The sequence below is a fragment of the Equus caballus genome, chromosome 19 (genome assembly GCF_041296265.1).
Source record: "Equus caballus isolate H_3958 breed thoroughbred chromosome 19, TB-T2T, whole genome shotgun sequence".
In the NCBI taxonomy this organism is placed as follows: Eukaryota; Metazoa; Chordata; class Mammalia; order Perissodactyla; family Equidae; genus Equus; species Equus caballus.
The window spans coordinates 48,068,188-48,087,378 of record NC_091702.1 but is presented as its reverse complement, the minus strand read 5'-3'; the positions used below and the strand labels follow the sequence as shown (position 1 = coordinate 48,087,378).

At 35.0% G+C, this 19,191-nt stretch overlaps 1 protein-coding gene and 1 pseudogene across 24 annotated transcripts in view; both read left to right on the top strand.

Moving 5' to 3' along the window:
• The window catches only part of STXBP5L (syntaxin binding protein 5L), a 349,911-nt gene that overhangs the window by 295,317 nt on the left and 35,403 nt on the right, over positions 1 to 19,191 (top strand). The gene's annotated exons all lie outside the window — the stretch shown is intronic.
• Positions 1,718 to 3,047, top strand: LOC138919234 (actin-related protein 2/3 complex subunit 1A pseudogene; annotated as a pseudogene).

Sequence of the window (19,191 nt, the reverse complement as noted above, 5' to 3'; positions counted from 1 at the left end):
AAAAAAATCATAAGGCTTCTGAAAGAGGATAAATGTCTGTTTATGTAAATTCTTCCAACATAAAACTTGAGTATAAAATATACCCTGGGTTGCTTGAAACATGTTTTAGGAAGATTATTTTCCAATAATGCTTAATCTATCAGTGAAGGAGGAAGATGTTCAAGAAGCTGTTGCAGTAGAGCAAATGAGGGCCTGAAATAGGATAACTACAATGAAAATGAGAAGGGGCAAAGAAGGAGTTACCATGGGAAACTCTAGAACTGATAGGATTAGGAACATTAGGGGAACAGGGCTTGGAAGGCATAGGAAATAGATGTCAAGGATGACTATAGAGTATTGAAAATAGCTCTCGTGGAGAATACCTGGTTTGAGAGGAAAGGAAAATGAGTTTGAGTTGCTACAGGGATATCCATGCTAACTATTCAATGAGCAGTTAGAAATGTCGAGCTGGAGCGTAGCGGGTGGATCTCAAGCCAAAGTAATAGACAAAATTCATCTATATAAAGGTATTAGTGACTGTATGTGAGCTGTTCTCTGAAGACAAAGGAAAGATGACAATGTGTTGGAGAGCTTTGGATATTAATGTAATTTCTTTGTTGCAAGAATTCTTAACTGGAGTAGCAGTATAACAGTAACAGTAAAGACCTCATACATCGGGCACTTATACAGTTAGAACCCTTAAGTAGTTGGCATTTTATGATGTAACTGCAGATTCATGGATAATTGCTTTATACCTAACATTTTTACATTTATGTTGTTTCTCATTTTTCACAAAAAAATACAGATACTATTCTTTCCTAATAAAAAAGATTTTGAATTAAAAACCAGAAACAAACTAATTTTACAGAATTCAAGGCTTGAATGTACGTAAATTAAGACACATAAGTTATGAATAAATGGTTCTATATGCATTATAAAATACCATAAATGAAACACAGACCTTCATGAGCCCTTACAAAAAAGTCTACTACAGGATGATGTCTAAGCAATGAAAAGATGCATGGAGAGGCCATGGTCAAAGGACGTGTACAGTCATGAGTCGCTTAACAACAAGGATATGGTCTGAGAAATGCGTCGTTAGACTATTTCATTATTATGTGAACATCATAGAGTGTACCTACATAAACCTAGATGGTATAGCCTACTACACACCTTAGCTATATGGTACTAATTTTATGGGACCACTGTAGTATATGAGGTTCGTCCTTGACCAAATGATTGTTATGGAGCACATGACTGTAGTGATTATTTAACTTTATTTAATTGTAGAACTAAAGTTAAACAACAGTGGCTAATATTATTATAAAATAGAATGTAAACAAAATTCATAACAATAATAATGGTGTAATTTTAAAATGGAGAGATGGAAGGTAGAGAGGAGGTTAAAGTTGCCAACAAAAAAGTTAATAATTTTATAGCTAATTTTAGTGGCTAATTGGTGGGGAATTGAAAGCAAAGACAATTAGAGGAAGAGGAATTATATTAATTTTACCTTTCATAAGGGGAAATCAATTTATATTATGCATAGATAACAATTCAAGAAGAATTAAGACTCTATCTTCAAGGTAACCACTAGAAAAAAATTAAAATACCCCAAAACTTCAATAGTTAGGCAAAGGATAATATATATAAATAAGAAAATACAAAACATATAGCAAAAGTATTTACAGAAAGCAAAAAAAAGGAGGATATACAACCTACTACAAAAGTGGCAGAAGGGAACAGAGCCTGTTCATGTTGACTGACCAGAGTCTTCAAGTTCTCCCCTCTGAGCCTGTTAGGATTTCCCTGAACCCGGTATTCTTACCTTTGGAAACACCAAGAATATTATCCCCACAACAGTTTTTATTAGATCACTTGTCATGCCTGGAACAGGGATCATGCTCGGATTGCCCTTCGCCACGATAACCATGAAGTTCACATCTATAAGAAGAATGGGAGCCAGTGAGTAAAACCTCATGAACTCTGGGAGCACTCTTGGACACATCACAGGTGTTGACTGGGCTCTCAAGCGTGAGCACATTGTCCTTTGCAGGAGTCAGAAAGATAGTGTCTGGAAGCTAACCCTGGTGATCTTGAGAATTAATCATACAGCCACTTTTGTGAAGTGATCCCCTCTAGAGAACAAATTTGCTCTGGACAGTGAAGCACAATTCATTTCAATTTGTTATTTGAGCATGAAAATGACAAGGGGTAAACAAGCACATTAAAAAGCCAATTCATATGGAAGCTGAAAAAAAAACCCCTATTCATTTGATGTCCACAGTTTGGAATGGCATCCCAACGATGTTTTGCTGGCAGCAGGATCATGTGACTTCAAATTCAGAGTGCTTCTGCATACATTAATGAAGTGGATGAAAAGCCAACCAGTATGCCATTTTGGTTAGCTGATGTCAGAGTTTGGTGGCACTGGAGGCTAGGTCTCAGGTTCAACTTTTCTGCCAGTGGGAGCTCTCTGGCCTGGGTCAGCAATGACAGTACCGTGTCCATTGCTGATGGCTTAAACAGTGTTCAGTTTTCAATCTGAAAACAGAGTTACTGCCACTGCTCATTTGTCTCAGAAAACAGTGTTGTTTTAGCTGCCAGCCATGACTGCTTTCCAGTGCTCTTTAAGATGAGCATGGCTGCTTGACCTTAGTCTTCAAACTAGGCATTCAGAAACGTAGCATCCAGCACCTGTTAGCCATGGAATATTTCCACAACACGGACAAGAGAGTCACAATCTAGGACCACAATACTGCCTCAGAGATGCTGTACCAGAATAGCATCATTCAAGTACCTATTTATGAGGTGGACAAGCAAGATTATTGGAAATTTTACCCGGTAGGAGTGGATGGAGTCATGACAATTTGGGATTTCAAGACCTTAGAGTCTTCTATCCAGTGCCTTCACAAATATGAAGCTGAGTGAACCTCTGTGATCTAGTATGACAAACTACAACTGACTGCAACTGTCATTTGCTTGATGGAGAGGAAAGCCAACCACAAGGAAACACTGAAAACACATATCATGAAAATGTCATTTGTGTGTTTTCTTTGAATATAATTGGTGAAAATGTCAGATTTCTAAAGCAGCAGTCTTTTAATATTCTTATTTATTTGTTTGGACTGTTTGCTGTTTCATTCCATTTTTGACCAAAGCTTTTCTTTAAGTAGTTTTTTATGGAAAATTGTTGCATTAACGTGCTGGGGGGGGTGGGTAGTGAGGGGGGCACGGGAGATGTGAATTATCTCCCAGAAAATTATGTAAAAATACTAAATATATTTTTTAAATGACAGAATTAAGATGAAATGTCTCACATCAATAGATGTAAGTTAAAAAAAGTCACTTTTTATAAGAAAAAGGCTTTCAGCATGTATCATAAAACAAAAACCAACAAGAGAAACATCTAAAACAAAGTGATTCAAAGGTTAGTAGTAGGACATACTAGATAAATACTAGCAAAAATAAAACAAGGGTTATGATGTTAATATCAAAGTTAAGTTCAAGGCAAAATATATTAAATTAGAAAACTACTTGTATTTATAGTGATGAAATGTACCATCAACATGAAACTGTTTTACAGATTTTTTTTTATTATTCAGAGGAAATTTTTTTTTTTTAAGATTTTATTTTTTTCCTTTTTCTCCTCAAAACCCCCCGGTACATAGTTGTATATTCTTCATTGTGGGTCCTTCTAGTTGTGGCATGTGGGACGCTGCCTCAGTGTGGTTTGATGAGCAGTGCCATGTCCGTGCCCAGGATTCGAACGAACGAAACACTGGGCCGCCTGCAGCGGAGCGCACTAACTTAACCACTCGGCCATCGGGCCAGCCCCTTTACAGATTTTAATAAGGCAAATAATGTAGGATTAACAATTGTACATCAAAAACTATAAGAAATAATAAACAGAAATCTAGTAATAATGAGAGATTTTAGTACAACTTAATGACAACTCAAGAAGACAAAAAACAAGGAAGACCACAGAGAAACAAAGAAACAACTTACACGGGAAATCTGTTTAATATATCTTGAACTTTATACTTTGAAAATGTGTTATTTTCAAGTGCCCATTGAAAAATTTGAACTTATATTAAAGCCACAAAGAAAACTTCAATACTGAAAAATTTGAACTTATATTAAAGCCACAAAGAAAACTTCAATACTTAAAAGTAGAATATTACAAACCACATTATTTAATCATAATTAATGACATAAGAAAATAATAACGAAAAATAGAAAACAGTGGGAAGATTTTAAACCCTCAACTCTTGGGCCTGGCTTCTGACTTGCTAGATCAGTAGCTAGATTATTTTTCATATCCCCAGTAATATCATGGATCAGGAACTATGAAAACTATAGACTGGGGGTCTAGAAACTAGTGGAGAACAACTACAAAACTGTTTACTCAGAGTAGAGAGCAAAGAAGGGGAACTAGAGAAAAAATTTCAGACTGCATAAAGAAGTCTAATGCTAAGAAAGACAACAAAAAAATTGACTACTACAACAATTGATTCCAGATGAAATTAATTTTATTAAAAGAATAACAAAGACTTTAAAAATAAGACTTTTTAGGATACTAAAAGAGTGATGAAAAACTTTATTTTTTTAAGATCAAGAAATTATGAAGCTAAAACAAGCACAAATGAAAAAAATAATTAAGAATTTTGGATAACAGTGAATGAACAAATGGAGACTACCAATAAAGAAAGAGAAATTATGAAAAGGAACCAAGTAGAAATTCTGGAGCTAAAAATTACAGTAGCTAAAATGAAAAATTCCCAGAGAGGTTCAACAGCAGATTTAAGCAGGCAGAAGAAATTGGCCACGTTAAAGATAGTACAGTTGAAATTATCGACTCAGAGGAACAAAAGGAAAATGAAAAGAGGCTAAGAGACTTGTGAGACACTATCAAGCTTACTAACATATTATAGGAGTGTTAGAAGAAGAAAAGAAAGAAAAAAGTGGGAAGAAAGAATATTTGAAGAAATAATGGCTGAAAACTTCCCAAACTTGAGGAAAGATGTAAATCTACACATCCAAGAAATTCAATGAACTCCGAATATGATAAGCTCAAAGATACCCACATAGGGACACATTACAATCAAACTTTACAATGACAAAGAGAGGATCTTAAAAGCAGTGAGGGAAAAGTGACTCATCATGTGTAAGGGATCCTCAGTAAGATTAATAGCCAATTCCAAATCAGAAACAATAGAGGCCAGAAGGCAGTGGCATGACATATTTAAAGTGCTGAAAGAAAAAACAAAAACTGTCAACAAAGAATTCCATATCTGGCAAAATTTTCTCTGAAAAATGAAAGAGAAATTGAGACATTCCCAGAAACACAAAAGCAAAAGTTGTTCATCACCAGTAGACCTTCCCTAAAAGAAATGCTAAAGGGAGTCCTGCAGGCTGAAATGAGAGAACACTGGACAGTAACTTGAAGCCAAATAAGGAATACTGGTAAAGGCAACTACATAGAAGATATAAAAGCCAGTATTATTACAGTTTTGTTTTTTAACTTTCTTTTTTGTTTCCCACATGATTTAAGACACAAATGTATAAAACAATAATTATAAATCTTTCTTAATGGGCATGCAATGTGTAAAGATATTAAGACAACAACAACATAAGGGGAGGTGATGCAGCTGTATAGAGCAGAATTTTGTATGCTATTGAAGCTAAGTTGGTATCAAATCAAATAGCCTGTTATAAATTTAGGATGTTAATTTTAATCACCAGAGTAACCATTAAGAAAATAACTAAAAAATATACAGAAAAGGAAATGTGGAGGGGAAAAAAGGTATATCAGGAAAAAATTAACAAAAAAGAAGGTAGTATTGTAACAATTCAGGAACAACAAAAGATATATCAGATAAAGTAGACTTTAAGTCAAAAACTTTTATAAGAGACAAAGAAGGACATTATATATTGATAAAAGGGTCATTTGGTGGAAAGATATAACAATTGTAAACAAATATGCCCCAAACAGCAGAGGCCAAAATATATGAAGCAAACATTGACAGAATTGAAAGATTTTAGATAGTTCTACAATAATAGTTGGAGAATTCAGTAGCTTGTTTTTAATGTTGGATAGAAAATATAGACAGGGGATCAAAAAGAAAATAGAAGACTTGAATAACACTATAAGCCAACTAGCCTTAACAAACATATATAATCACACAACAGCAGTAGAATACATATCCTCATGTACACATGGAACATTCTCCAGGATAGAATATATTTTAGGCCACAAAACCAATTTCAATAAATTTAAAAAGTTTAAAATCATACAAAGTTTTCTCTCTGACCACAATGGAATGAAACTAGAAATTGTAAGTAAAAAGTGGAAAATTCACAAAATTTGGAAACTAACAGCACACTCTTAAACAACCAATGAGTCAAAGAGGAAATCACAAAGAGGAAATTCGAAATACTTTGAGATGAATGAAAACAAAAAGCAAAATTTATAGGTTACCCTAAAGACACAGATCAGAGGGAAATTTATAGCTATAAATGCATACATTAAAAAGAAGAAAAATCTCAGGGGCCAGCCCCTTGGCCAAGTGATTAAATTCATGTGCTCCTCTTCAGCAGCCCAGGGTTTCACTGGTCCGGATCCTGGGTGGGGACATGACACTGCTCATCAGGCCATGCTGAGGCGTCATCCCATACACCACAACCAGAAGGGCCTACAATCAGAATATATACAACTATGTACTGAGGGGCTTTGGGGAGAAGAAGAAGAAAAGAAAGATCTCAAATCAATAACCTAACTTTATACCTTAACGAACTAGAAAAGAAGAGAATTAAACCCAAAGCTTGCAGAAGTAAAGAAATAATGAAGATTTACAGAGAAGATACACAAAATAGAGAATAGAAAAACAATAATCAACAAAACCAAAAGTTGGTTGTTTGAAAAGATCAACAAATTGACAAACCTTTACCGAGACTAAGAAAAAAGGACAGAAGATGTGATTAATATCAGAAATGAAAATAGAGACATTACTATCAACCTTACAGAAGTAAGAGGATTATAAGAGAATACTATGAACAATTGTATGCCAACATTAGATAACTTAGATGAAATAGGAAGATTCCTAGAAACACACGAATTACCAAAACTGACTCAAGAAGAAAGAGAAAATCTGAACATAGCTTTAACAAGTAAAGACATTACATCAGTACTCAAACACCTCCTGACAAAGAAAAGTGCAGGATGAGATGGCTTGTCTGGTGAATTTTACTAAATATTTACAGAAGAATTAATATCAGTCCTTCTCAAAATTTTGCAAAAAATAGAAGAGGAAGGAATATTTCCTAACTCACCCTATGACACCAACATTACCCTGATTTCAAAGCCAGACAAAGAATATGACAAGAAAATAAAGTTAAAGACGGACATCCCTTATGAATATACATGCAGTAATTCTCAACAAAATACTAGCAAACAGAATCCAAGAACATATTAAAAGGATTATATACCATGACCAAGTAGGATTTATCCCAGAAATGCAAAGGTGTTTCATCAGAAGAAAATAAAAAGTGTAAAAACCACACTAATGAAGGAAAAATAAAAACACACAATCATCTCAATTGATGCAGAAAAAGCGTTTGGCAAAATTGAACACCCCTTCATGATAAAAACACTCAGAAAACTATTAATAGAAAGGAAGTTCCTCAGACTGATCAAGGGCATTCATGAAAAACCCACAGACAACATCCTACTCAATGATGAAAGACTGAAAACTTTCCGCTTTAATACCCAGAACAGGAAAAGGATGCTGTTTTCACCTCTTCTATTCTATATTATACTACAAGTTCTGGCCAGAGAAATTAGGCCAAAAAAAAGAAAAAAAAAAAAAGAGACAAAACACATCCAAATTGGAAAAGAAGTAAAACTATCTGTATTGACAGATGGCATGACCCTATATTTAGAAAATCCTGAAGAATCCACAAAGTAATAACTAGATCTAATAAATGAATTCAGCCAAGTTGTAGATATAAGATAAACACAAAATTGTTGTATTTTTATACACCAGCAATGAAAATTTTGAAAAATAAATTTTTTAAAAATTCCACATACAAGTCTCCAAAAGGATAAAATACCTAGAAATAAGTTAAACCAAGGGATTGTAAGACTTGTACACTGAAAATTACAAAACACTGCTAAAAGAAATTAAGGAAGGCCTAAATAAATAAGACATCACTTGTTCATGGATTGGAAGGCTTAATATTGTTTAAATATCGATACCACCCAAAACAATCTAACAGAGTCAATGCAGTCCCTACCAAAATACCAATAGCCTTTTTTGCATAATAGAACAGCTTATCCTAAAATTCATGTGGAAATACCAAAGCAAGAATACCCAAAACAATACTGAAAAAGAAGAAGAATGTTGGAAGACTCACACTTCCCAGTTTCAAAACTTGCTGCATAGCTACAGTAATCAAAATAGTGTGGTACTGGCATAAAGATAGACATATATATCAATGGAATAGAATTGAAAGTCCAGAAATAAAACCATAAATCTATGACCAATTGATTTTCAACAAGTTTCCAGGACAATTCAATGGGGGAAAATATATTCTTTTCAACAAATGGTACTGAGACAGCTGGAAATCCACATCCAAAAGACTGGAGATGGACCATTACCTCACATCACATACAAGCAGTGAATCAATAGCTTAACTTTAAGAGCTAAAGCTATAGAACTCTTAGAAGAAAGTGTAGAGGAATATCTTCATGACCTTGAATTTGGCAATGGATTCTTAGATATGACACCAAAACACACAAGCAACAAAAGAAAAAAAATGGTAAATTAGACTTCATCAAAATTAAAAACTTTTGTGCATCAAAGGATACTATTAAGAAAGAGAAAAGGCAACCTATATAGAAAATATTTGCAAATCATATGTCTGATAAGGGTCTACTATCCAGAATATACACTGAACTCCTAAGGTTCCACAACAAACTCAATTCAAAAATGGGCAAAAGACTTACATAGACATGTCTCCAAAGAAGATATAGAAATAGCCAATAAGCACATGAAAAGATTATTCAACATCACTAATCATTAGGGAAATGCGAATCAAAACCACAATGAGATACCACCTCACACACAATAGGTAATGACTACCATCGGAAAAAAACCCAGAAAATAACAAGTGTTGACAAGGATGTGAAGAAATTGGAACATTTAGGCATTGTTGGTAGGTATGTGAAATGGTACAACTGCTATGAAAAACACTATGGCAGTTCCTCAAAAAATTAAAAATATAATTATCATATGATGCAGCAAATCCACTTCTGGGTATATACCCAAAATAATTTAAAGCAGAGTCTTGAAGAATTAATTGTATACACATGTTCATAGCAGCATTATTGACAACTGTAAAATGTGTAACCAGTCTAAACGCCCTCAATGGATGAATAGATAAGCAAAGTGTGGTATATGCATACAATGGGATATGTTCAGCCTTAAAAAAGAAGGAAATTCTGACATATGCTACAACGTGGAAGAACCTTGAGGACGTTATGCTAAGTGAAATAAGTCAGTCACAAAAAGACAAAAATCGTGTGATTCCAATTATATGAGGTACCCAGAGTAATCAAATTCATAGAGAAAGAAAATAGAATGGTGATTGCCAGGGGCTAGGGGAGAGGGAAATGGGGAGTTACTGTTTAATGGGTAATGAGCTCCATTTTTACAAGATAAAAAGAGATCTGGAGATAGCTGGTGGTGATGGTTGCACAATAGAAATGTACTTAATACCACTGAACTGTAGACTTAAAAGTGGTTAAGATGGTAAATTTTATGTTATATGTATTCTACCACAATTAAAAATTGTTTTATTTTAAAAAGCGAGTACTAATACATGCTACAACATGGATAAATCTCAAAAACATTATAGGAAGTGAAACAAGCCAGATATAAAATGATTCCATTTATATGAAATATTCAGAATAGCTAAGTCCCTAGAAATGGAAAGAAGATGGATGGTCACCAGTGGCTGGGGAAGAGTAGAATGGACAGTGACTGTTTAATACAGTGCTATTTTTTGTGGTGATGAAATATTTCAGAACTATATAGTGGTGGTGGTTGCCCAAGATTGTGATATACTAAATCCCACTGAATTGTACATTTTAAAATGGTTAATTTTATATTACTTGAATTTCACCTCAATAAAAAATGTAGGAAAATTTTTTAAAAACTGGTGAAATACAAATAAAGTCTAGAGTTTAGTTAATAGTAATGTACTAAGGTAAAACTTGGAAAGGGGAATATTGGAAATTTACGTATTATCTTTGCAACTTTCCTCTCAATCTAAAACTATTCCAAAATAAACTTGTATTTTAAAAAATGGGCAAAGTACTTGAACAGACTCTTCACTAAAGAGGATATATAGATGGAAAATAAGCACATGAAAAGATATTTAACATCATTAGCCACTAGGAATGCAAATTAAAACAATGGGATACCACTAAATACCCATTAGAATAACTAAAATTAAAAATAATAGGGGCCGGCCCAGTGGCAGTTAAGTTTGCATGTTCGACTTTGGCGGCCCAGGGTTCGCTGGTTCAGATCCCAGGTGCAGACCTATACACCACTTGTCAAGCCATACTGTGGCAACCATCCCACATAAGATAGAGGAAGATGGGCACAGATGTTAGTTCAGGGCCAATCTTCCTCACCAAAAACAAGAGGATTGGCAGCAGATGTTAGCTCAGGGCTAATTTTCCTCCAATAAATAAATAAATTTATAATAATAAAAATAGGTGATGGTGAGGATAATACAGATCAACTGGAAATCTCATACTGTGTTGGAAGTGCAAAATGGTACAATCACTATAGAAAATAGATTGGCATTTTCTTATAAAGTTAAAGTGCAGTTACCATATTATCCAACAATCTCACTCCTTGGTACTTATTCTAGAGAATGAAAACCAATCTTCACTCAAAAATCTGTACACAGAGTTCATAGCGGCTTTAATTGTAATAGCCAAAAACTAGAAACAACCCAATTATCCTACAATGGGTGAAAAGTTAAACAAACAGTGGTACCTCATACTGTGGAATACTATTCAGCAATTAAAAAGAACAAATTATTGATATACACAATTTGTATGAATCTCAAGAAAATTGTGCTGAGTGAAAAGAAGCTGATCTTAAAAGGTTAAATATTGTATGAATCTATTTATATAGCAATCTTGAAATAAAATTAGCGAGATGGAGAACTGATTAGTGTTTACCAAAAGTTAGGAATAGATGAGGAAGGAGTAGCATGGCTATAAAGGAATTAACAAAGGAGATGTTTGTGGTGATGGAATAGTTCTGAATCTTGATTATAGTGGTGGTTACCCAAATCTACACATGTGACAAAATTGTGTAGAACTATACACACATACACACAAATGTACAATTAAGTGCATCTTGAACTGAAAATCTGAGTACGTTCTATGAATTGTACCAATGTCATCTTAGTTTTGATGTTAAACTATAGTTATGCAAGATATTAGTGATGGTGGAAATGGGTGATGAGTACATGGAACCTCCCTGTACAGTTTTTAAAATAATATATTTTTAATATACTTTATGTTTTAAAGGAATTTTAGGTTTACAGAAAAACTGAGTGGAAAGTATAGAGAGTTCCCATATTCCCCTGTCCCAACACATGCACAGCCTCCCCCACTATTAATATCCTCCACCAGAGTAGTGCATTTGTTATAATTGATGAACCTATATTAATACATCATCACCCCAAATCCATAGTTTACATTAGGGCTCATGCTTGGTGTTTTGACATATGTAAAATGACAAGAATCCATCATTATGGTATAATACAGACTAGTTTTACTGCTCTAAAAATAGTCTGTGTCAACCTATTCTTTGCCCCCTCTCCCTTAACCCCTGGCAACCACTGATCTTGTTTACTGTCTTCATAGTTTGCCTTTTCCAGAATGTCATACAGTTGGAATAATACAGTATGTAGCCTTTTCAGATTGACTTCTTTCATTTACTAACATGTATTTAAGGTCCCTCTATGTCTTTTTCATGACTTTCTAGCTCATTTCTTTTTTAGCACTGATAATATTCCGTTGTCAGGATGTACCATAGTTTATTTATCCATTCACCTACTGAAGGACATCTTGTTGCTTCCAGGTTTTGGCAATTAATGAATAAAGCTGCTATAAACATTCATGTGCAGGTTTTTATGTGGACATAAGTTTTCAACCCCTTTGAGTAAATGCCATGGAGCACAATTGCTGAATCATATGGTAAGAGTATATTTAGTTTTTTAAGAAACTGACAAACTGTCTTCCAAAGTGTATGTATAGTTTTGTGTTCCCACATCAACGAATGAGAATTCCTATTGTTCCACATCCTCGCTAGCATTTGGTGTTGACAGTGTTTTGGATTTTCGCCCTTCTGATAGGTGTGAAGTAGTTTCTCACTGTGGTTTTAATCTGCGATTTTAAATATTTTCCTGTACTTATTTGCCATCTGTCTATCTTCTTTGATGTGGTATCTGTTCAGATATTTTGCCCATTTTTTTAGTCAGATTTTTTTCTTATTGTTGAGTTTCAAGAGTTCTTTGTGTATTTTGGATAACAATCCTTTATCAGATATTTCTTCTGTAACTATTTTCTCCCAGTCCATGGCTTGTCTTCTCATTCTCTTGGTAGTGTCTTTCACAGAGCAGAAGTTTGTAATTTTAATGAAGTCCAACTTATCAATTTTTTCTTTCATGGATTGTGCCTATGGTATTGTATCTAAAAAGGTAATTGCCAAACCCAGGTTCATCTAGATTTTCTCCTGTTTTCTTCTGGTAGTTTTACAGTTGTGTGTTTTACATTTAGGTCTATGGTCCATTTTGAATTAATTTTTGTGAAGGTGTAAAGGATGTATATATCCTTTTTTTTTCATGTACATATCCAGTTGTTCTAGCACCATTTGATGAGAAGAATGTCTTTGCTCCATTGTATTGCCTTTGCTCCTTTGTCAAATATAAGTTGACTATATTCATGTGGATGTATTTCTGGGCTATTCTTTTGTATTGAAGTGTAATTGACATACAATATCCTATTTCAAGCGTACATCAAACTGGTTCAATATTTATATACGTTAACCAATCACCATGATAAGTCTAGTTGCCATCTGTCACTATACAAAGTTATTAAAATATTATTGACTGTATTCCCTATGCTGAATATTATATTCCCATGACTTATTTATTTTATAACTGGAAGTTTGTACCTCTTAATCCCCTTCACCTATTCTGCCCAACCCCTAACCCCTCCCCACTCTGGTAACCACCACTTTGTTTCCTGTATCTATGAGTCTGTTTCTGTTTTGTTTTGTTTGTTTGTTTGTTTTGTTTTTTAGGTTCCACTTATAAATGAAATCATATGGTATTTTTCTTTCCCTGTCTGACTTATTTCACTTGGGATAATACCCTTTAGGTCCATCCATGTTTTCACAAATGGTAAGACTTCATTCTTTTTTATGGCTGAGTAATATTCCACTGTGTTTTTGTGTATGTGTGTGACACCTTATTTATCCATTCTTCTATCAATGGACACTTAGTTTGCTCCCATATCTTAGCTACTGTAAATAGTGCTGCAATGAATATAGGTGTGCATGTATCTTTTCAAATTAGTGTCTTCATTTTCTTTGATAAATATCAAGAAGTGAAATTGATGGATCGTCTGGTAGTCCTATTTTAAAAATTCTTAGGGACCTCCATACTGTTTTCCATAGTGGCTGCACCAATTTGCATTCCCACTAACAGTGTGAGAGGGTTCCCTTTTCTCCAAATCCTTGTTATTTTTTGTCTCTTTTGGTAATAGCCTTTCTGACAGGCGTTAGGTGATATCTCATTGTGGTTTTAATTTGCATTTCTCTTATGATTAGTGACATTGAGCATCTTTTCATGTACCTGTTGTCCATCTGTATGTTTTCTTTGGAAAAAATGTCTGTTCAGTTCCTCTACCTGTTTTTTAATCCAGTTGTTTGCTTTTTTTTGATATTGAGCTGTGAAATTTCTTTGTATATTTTGGATATTAACCCCTTATCGGATGTATGATTTGCGAAAATCTTCTCTCATTCAGTCGGTTGCCTTTTCTTTTTGTTGATGGTTTCCTTGGCTGTGAAAAAGCTTTTTAATTTGATGTAATCTCATTTGTTAATTTTTGCTTTTGTTGCCCTTGCCTGAGGAGACTGGTCCAAAAAAATATTGCTAAGATGGATGTCAAAGAGCTGAATGCCTATGTTTTCTTCTAGGACTTTTATGGCTTTAATCCATTTTGAATTTATTTTTGTATATGGTATAAGAGAGTGGTCTGGTTTCATTCTTTTGCATGTAGCTGTCCAGTTTTCCCAACACAATTTATTGAAGAGACTGTATTTTCCCCATTGTATAGTCTCCCCTCCTTTGTCATAAATTAATTGACCATATATGCATGGGTTTATTTCTGGGCTCTCTATTCTATTCTCCTGATCTATGTGTCTATTTTCATGCCAGTACCATACTGTTTTGATTGCTCTAGGTTTGTAGTATAGCTTGAAATCAAGAAGGATGATACCTCCATCTTTGTTCTTTTTCAAGATTTCTTTGGTTATTTAGGGTCTTTTGTGATTCCATACAAATTTTAGAATTCTTTGTTCTAGTTCTGTGAAAAAATGCCACTTGTGTTTTGATACAGATTGCATTGAATCTGTAGATTGCATTGGGTAGTATGCACATTTTAACAATATTAATTCTTCCAATCAATGAGCATGATATTTCTTCCCATTTATTTGTGTTGCCTTCAATTTCGTCAATGTCTTATAGTTCTTAGAGTACAGGTCTTTAACCTCCTTGGTTAAATTTATTTCTAGGTATTTTATTCTTTTTATGCAATTGTAGAGGTGATTATTTTCTTAATTTCTCTTTCTGATGGCTCTTTATTAGTGTATAGGAATGTAACCAGTTTCTGTATATTTTGTATTCTGCAACCTTACTGAATTCAGTTATTCTAATAGTTTTTTGGTGGAGTCTTTACGATTTTCTATAGATAGTATTATGTCGTCTGCCAATAATGACAGTTTTACTTCTTCCTTTTCAACTTGGATGCCTTTTATTTCTTTTTCTTGCCTAATTGCTCTGGCTAGGACTTCCAATTCTATGTTGAATAAGAGTAGCAAGAGTGGGCATCCTTGTCTTGTTGCTGATTTTAGAGGAAAAGCTTTCAGCTTTTCATCATTGAGTATGATGTTAGCTGTGGGTTTGTCATATATGGCCTTTATTATGTTGAACTATGTTTCTTTTATAGCCACTTTGTTGAGAGTTTTTATTATAAATGTATGTTGAATTTTCTCAAATACTATTCTGCATTTATTGAGATGACCATGTGATTTTTATCCTTTGTTTTGTTAATGTGGTGAATCACATTTATTGATTTGTGGATGTTGAACCATCCTTGCATTCCTGGAATAAATCTCACTTGCTTGTGGCAAATGATCCTTTTAATGTATTTTAATATATTGTTGAATTCAGCTTGCTAATACTTTATTGAGGATATGCATCTATGTTCATCAGGGATATTGGCCTGTAATTTTCTTTTTTTTGTGGTGTCTTTGGTTTTGGTGTCAGGGTAATGCTGGCCTTGTAGAATGAACTGGAAAGCATTCCTTCCTCTTCAGTTTTTTGGAATAACTTGAGAAGGATAGGTATTAACTCTCCTTTAAATGTTTGGTAGAATTCACCTATGAAGCTGTCTGCTCCTGGACTGTGTTTTGGGGGAGTTTTTCTTATTACTGATTCAATTTCATTGCTTATAATGGGTCTATTCAGATTTTCTATTTCTTTATGATTCAGTCTGGAAGATTGTGTGTATCTAGCAATGTATCCATTTCTTCGAGGTTTTCCAATTTGTTGGTGTATAATTGTTAGTAGTCTCTTAGGGTCCCTTGTATTTCTTTGGTGTCAGTTGTAACTTCTCCTCTTTCATTTCTGATTTTACTTATTTGAGCCCTCTCTCTTTTTCTTGATGAGTCTGGCTAAAGGTTTTTCCATTTTGTTTATCTTTTTAAAGAACCAGCTTTTAGTTTCATTGATCTTTTCTATTTTTTTTTGTCTCTATTTCATTTATTTCCACTCTGATCTTTATTATTTCCTCCCTTCTACTGACTTTGGGCTTTGTCCTTTTTCTAGTTCCTTTAGGTTTAAAGTTAAGGTGTTTGAAATTTTTTATGTTTCTTAAGGTAGACCTGTATCACTATGAACTTCCCTTTTAGAACTGCTTTTGCTGTGTCCCATAGAGTTTGAAAAGTTGTGTTTCCATTTTCATTTGTCTGAAAGTATTTTTTGATTTCTTTGTTGATCCATGGGTTGTTTAGGAGCATGTAGTTTAGTCTACCCCAGCTCTTTTCATTTCTGTTTTTATGGAATATCTTTTTCCATCCCTTCACTTTTAGTCTTTGTCTGTCTTTAGATCTAGAGTGAGCCTCTTGTAGGCAGCATATAGATGGGTCTTGTTTTTCATCCATTCAGCCACTGTATGTCTTTTTATTGAAGCATTTAGTCCATTTACATTTAAGGTAACTATTAATAGGTACGTACTTTTTGCCATTTTCTTTGTTGTTTTCTCGGGGGTTTGTAGTTCTCTGTTCCTTTCCTTTTCTCTTGGTCTCTTTCATTGAGGTCTGATGGTTTCTTTAGTGTTATGTTTGGATTCCTTTCTCTTTATGTTTTTGTGTGTCTATTGTAGGTTTTTGGTTTGTAGTTACCCTGAGATTCATCTATATTGACTTATATATATATATAGCAGGATATTTTAAGCTGATACTTGCTTAAGTTCAAGTGCATTTTGAAAACACATTTTTACTCTCTCCCACATTTTGTTCTTGATGTTGTATTTTGCATCTTTTTATTTTGTATATCCTTTAACTACTTATTGTAGTTATAGTTGATTTTGCTACTTTTGTCTTTTAACTTTCATATAGCTTTTTAAGTGGCTTATTTGCTGCCTTTACTATATATTTGCCTTTACTGGTGAGATTTTTTCTTTCACATTTTTTCTTATTTTTAGTTATGGCCTTTTCTTTTCCACTTAAAGATGACACTTTAACATTTATTATAAGGCCAGTTTAGTTGTAATGAGCCTTTTTAGTTTTTGCTTGTCTTGGACACTCTTTGTCTCTCCTTGAATTCTGAATGATAGCCTTGCCAGGTAGAGTAGTCTTGGTTCTAAGTTTTTGCCTTTAAGCACTTTAAATATCTCCTACCACTCCCTTCTGGTCTGCAAAGGTTCTACTGAAAAATCAGCTGATAGTCTTATGGGGTTTCCCTTGTATGTGACTAGCTGTTTTTGTCTTGCTGTCTTTAAGATTCTCTCTTCATCTTTAACTTTTTCCATTTTAATTATAATATGTCTTGAGGTGGATCTCTTTAGTTTCATCTTTTGGGGACACTCTATGATTGCTGGAGCTGGATGTCTGTTTCCTTCCCCAGGTTAGGGAAGTTTTCAGTCATTATTTCTTCAAATAAGTTTTCTGCCCCTTTCTTTCTCTCTTTGCCTTCTGGGACTCCTATAATATGAATGGTAGTATGCTTAATGTTGTCCTGGAGATCCCTTAAACCACCTTTATTTTTTTAATTCTTTTTTTTTCTTTTTTGCCCTTCTGATTGGGTGATTTCCACTATTCTATCTTCCAGATCACTGATCCATTCTTCTGCATCATCTAATCTGCTGTTGATTCCCTCTAGTGTATTTTTCATTGCATTTATTGTGTTCTTCAGCTATGATTGGTTCTTTCTTCTATTTTCTAACTTTGTTGAAGTTCTGCGTTCCTTCATTCTTCTCCTGAGTTTGGTGAGCATCTTTATGACCATTACTTTTAACCCTTTATGAGGTAACTTACTTATCTCCATTTCATTAGGGTTTTGGGTGGGTATCTTGTTATTTCATTTAGGATATATTCCTTTCTATATTTTGTTTGACTTTCTGTGTTTGTTTCTATGAATTAGGTAAAACAGCTACTTCTCTTGGCCTTGAAGGAGTGGCCTTATATAGGAGCATCCCACGTGTAGACTGCATGTGCAAGGCTGCTTTGGCAGGCCAGTTGGAACTGGAGCAGGCAAAGGTCAGGGGGATCCCAAGATGTGTTGCACCAGGGCCACCCCAGCACAACAGCTGGGGCTGGAACAGGCACAGGCCAGGGGGTCCTGGGGCATGCTGCACTGGGGAAGCCCCATTGCGGTGGCTGGAGCTGGTGCAGGTGTGGGTCTGGAGGTCCCGGGGTATACCATGCCACAGCCACCCCAATAGGATGGCTGGAGCTGGTGTCAGTGTGGGTGGTGGGGCCTGGGGCACACTGCACTGGGCCTATCTTGCGGGGATGGCTAGAGCTTGTGTGGGCAAGGGGCCCAGGGCAGGCTAGGGCAGCCTTGGCAGGTTGGCTAGAGTACCTGGACCATGCTCCTTTCCACGCTATCAAGGTTTAGGGGAAATGCAAAAAATGGCGCTCACTGGTGCCGCCAAACCCAGGGTGAGTTCCAGCAGTTTCCCACCTGTTTGGCAAATGCTCGGGGTTTGTAAATGGGTTTTCTTCATATATGGTCTAGGTGGGCTTTAAACCACTGTTTTTTTGCTATACCTAGGGTGGGCAAGACTGCATGTGGTCCTTCCATGATATCCCTCTCTGCTGCAGGTCACTGCATCGGGGGTGGGGCTCCTATTGATACCGTGTCTCTTCTCTCTTACTGGTATCTATGTGGTCCCTCTATTTGTTGTGCAGCAGCTGTTCATTCAGTCCTCACTTCTTCAGGAGGACTTGCTCTAAATGTAGTTGCAGATTTGGTGTATCCATGGGAGGAGGTGAGTTCAGGGTCTTCCTACGCCACCATCCTGGATCCTCCTTCTGGCTTCTCTATTCTGTTCCGTTGATCTGTTTGTCTGTTATTTTTTACCAATACCACACTGTTTTCATTGCTTTATCTTTACAGTAATTCTTGAAGTCGTGTAGCATTAGTCCTCTCACTTTGTTCTTCTCCTTCAATATTGTGTTGATTATTCTGGGCCTTTTGCATCTCTATATAAACTTTATAATCAGTTTGTCAATATACACAAAATAACCTGGTGGAATTTTGATTGGGATTGTGTTGAATCTATAGATCAAGTTGGGAAGAACTCACATCTCAACAATATCAAGTCCTATCCAT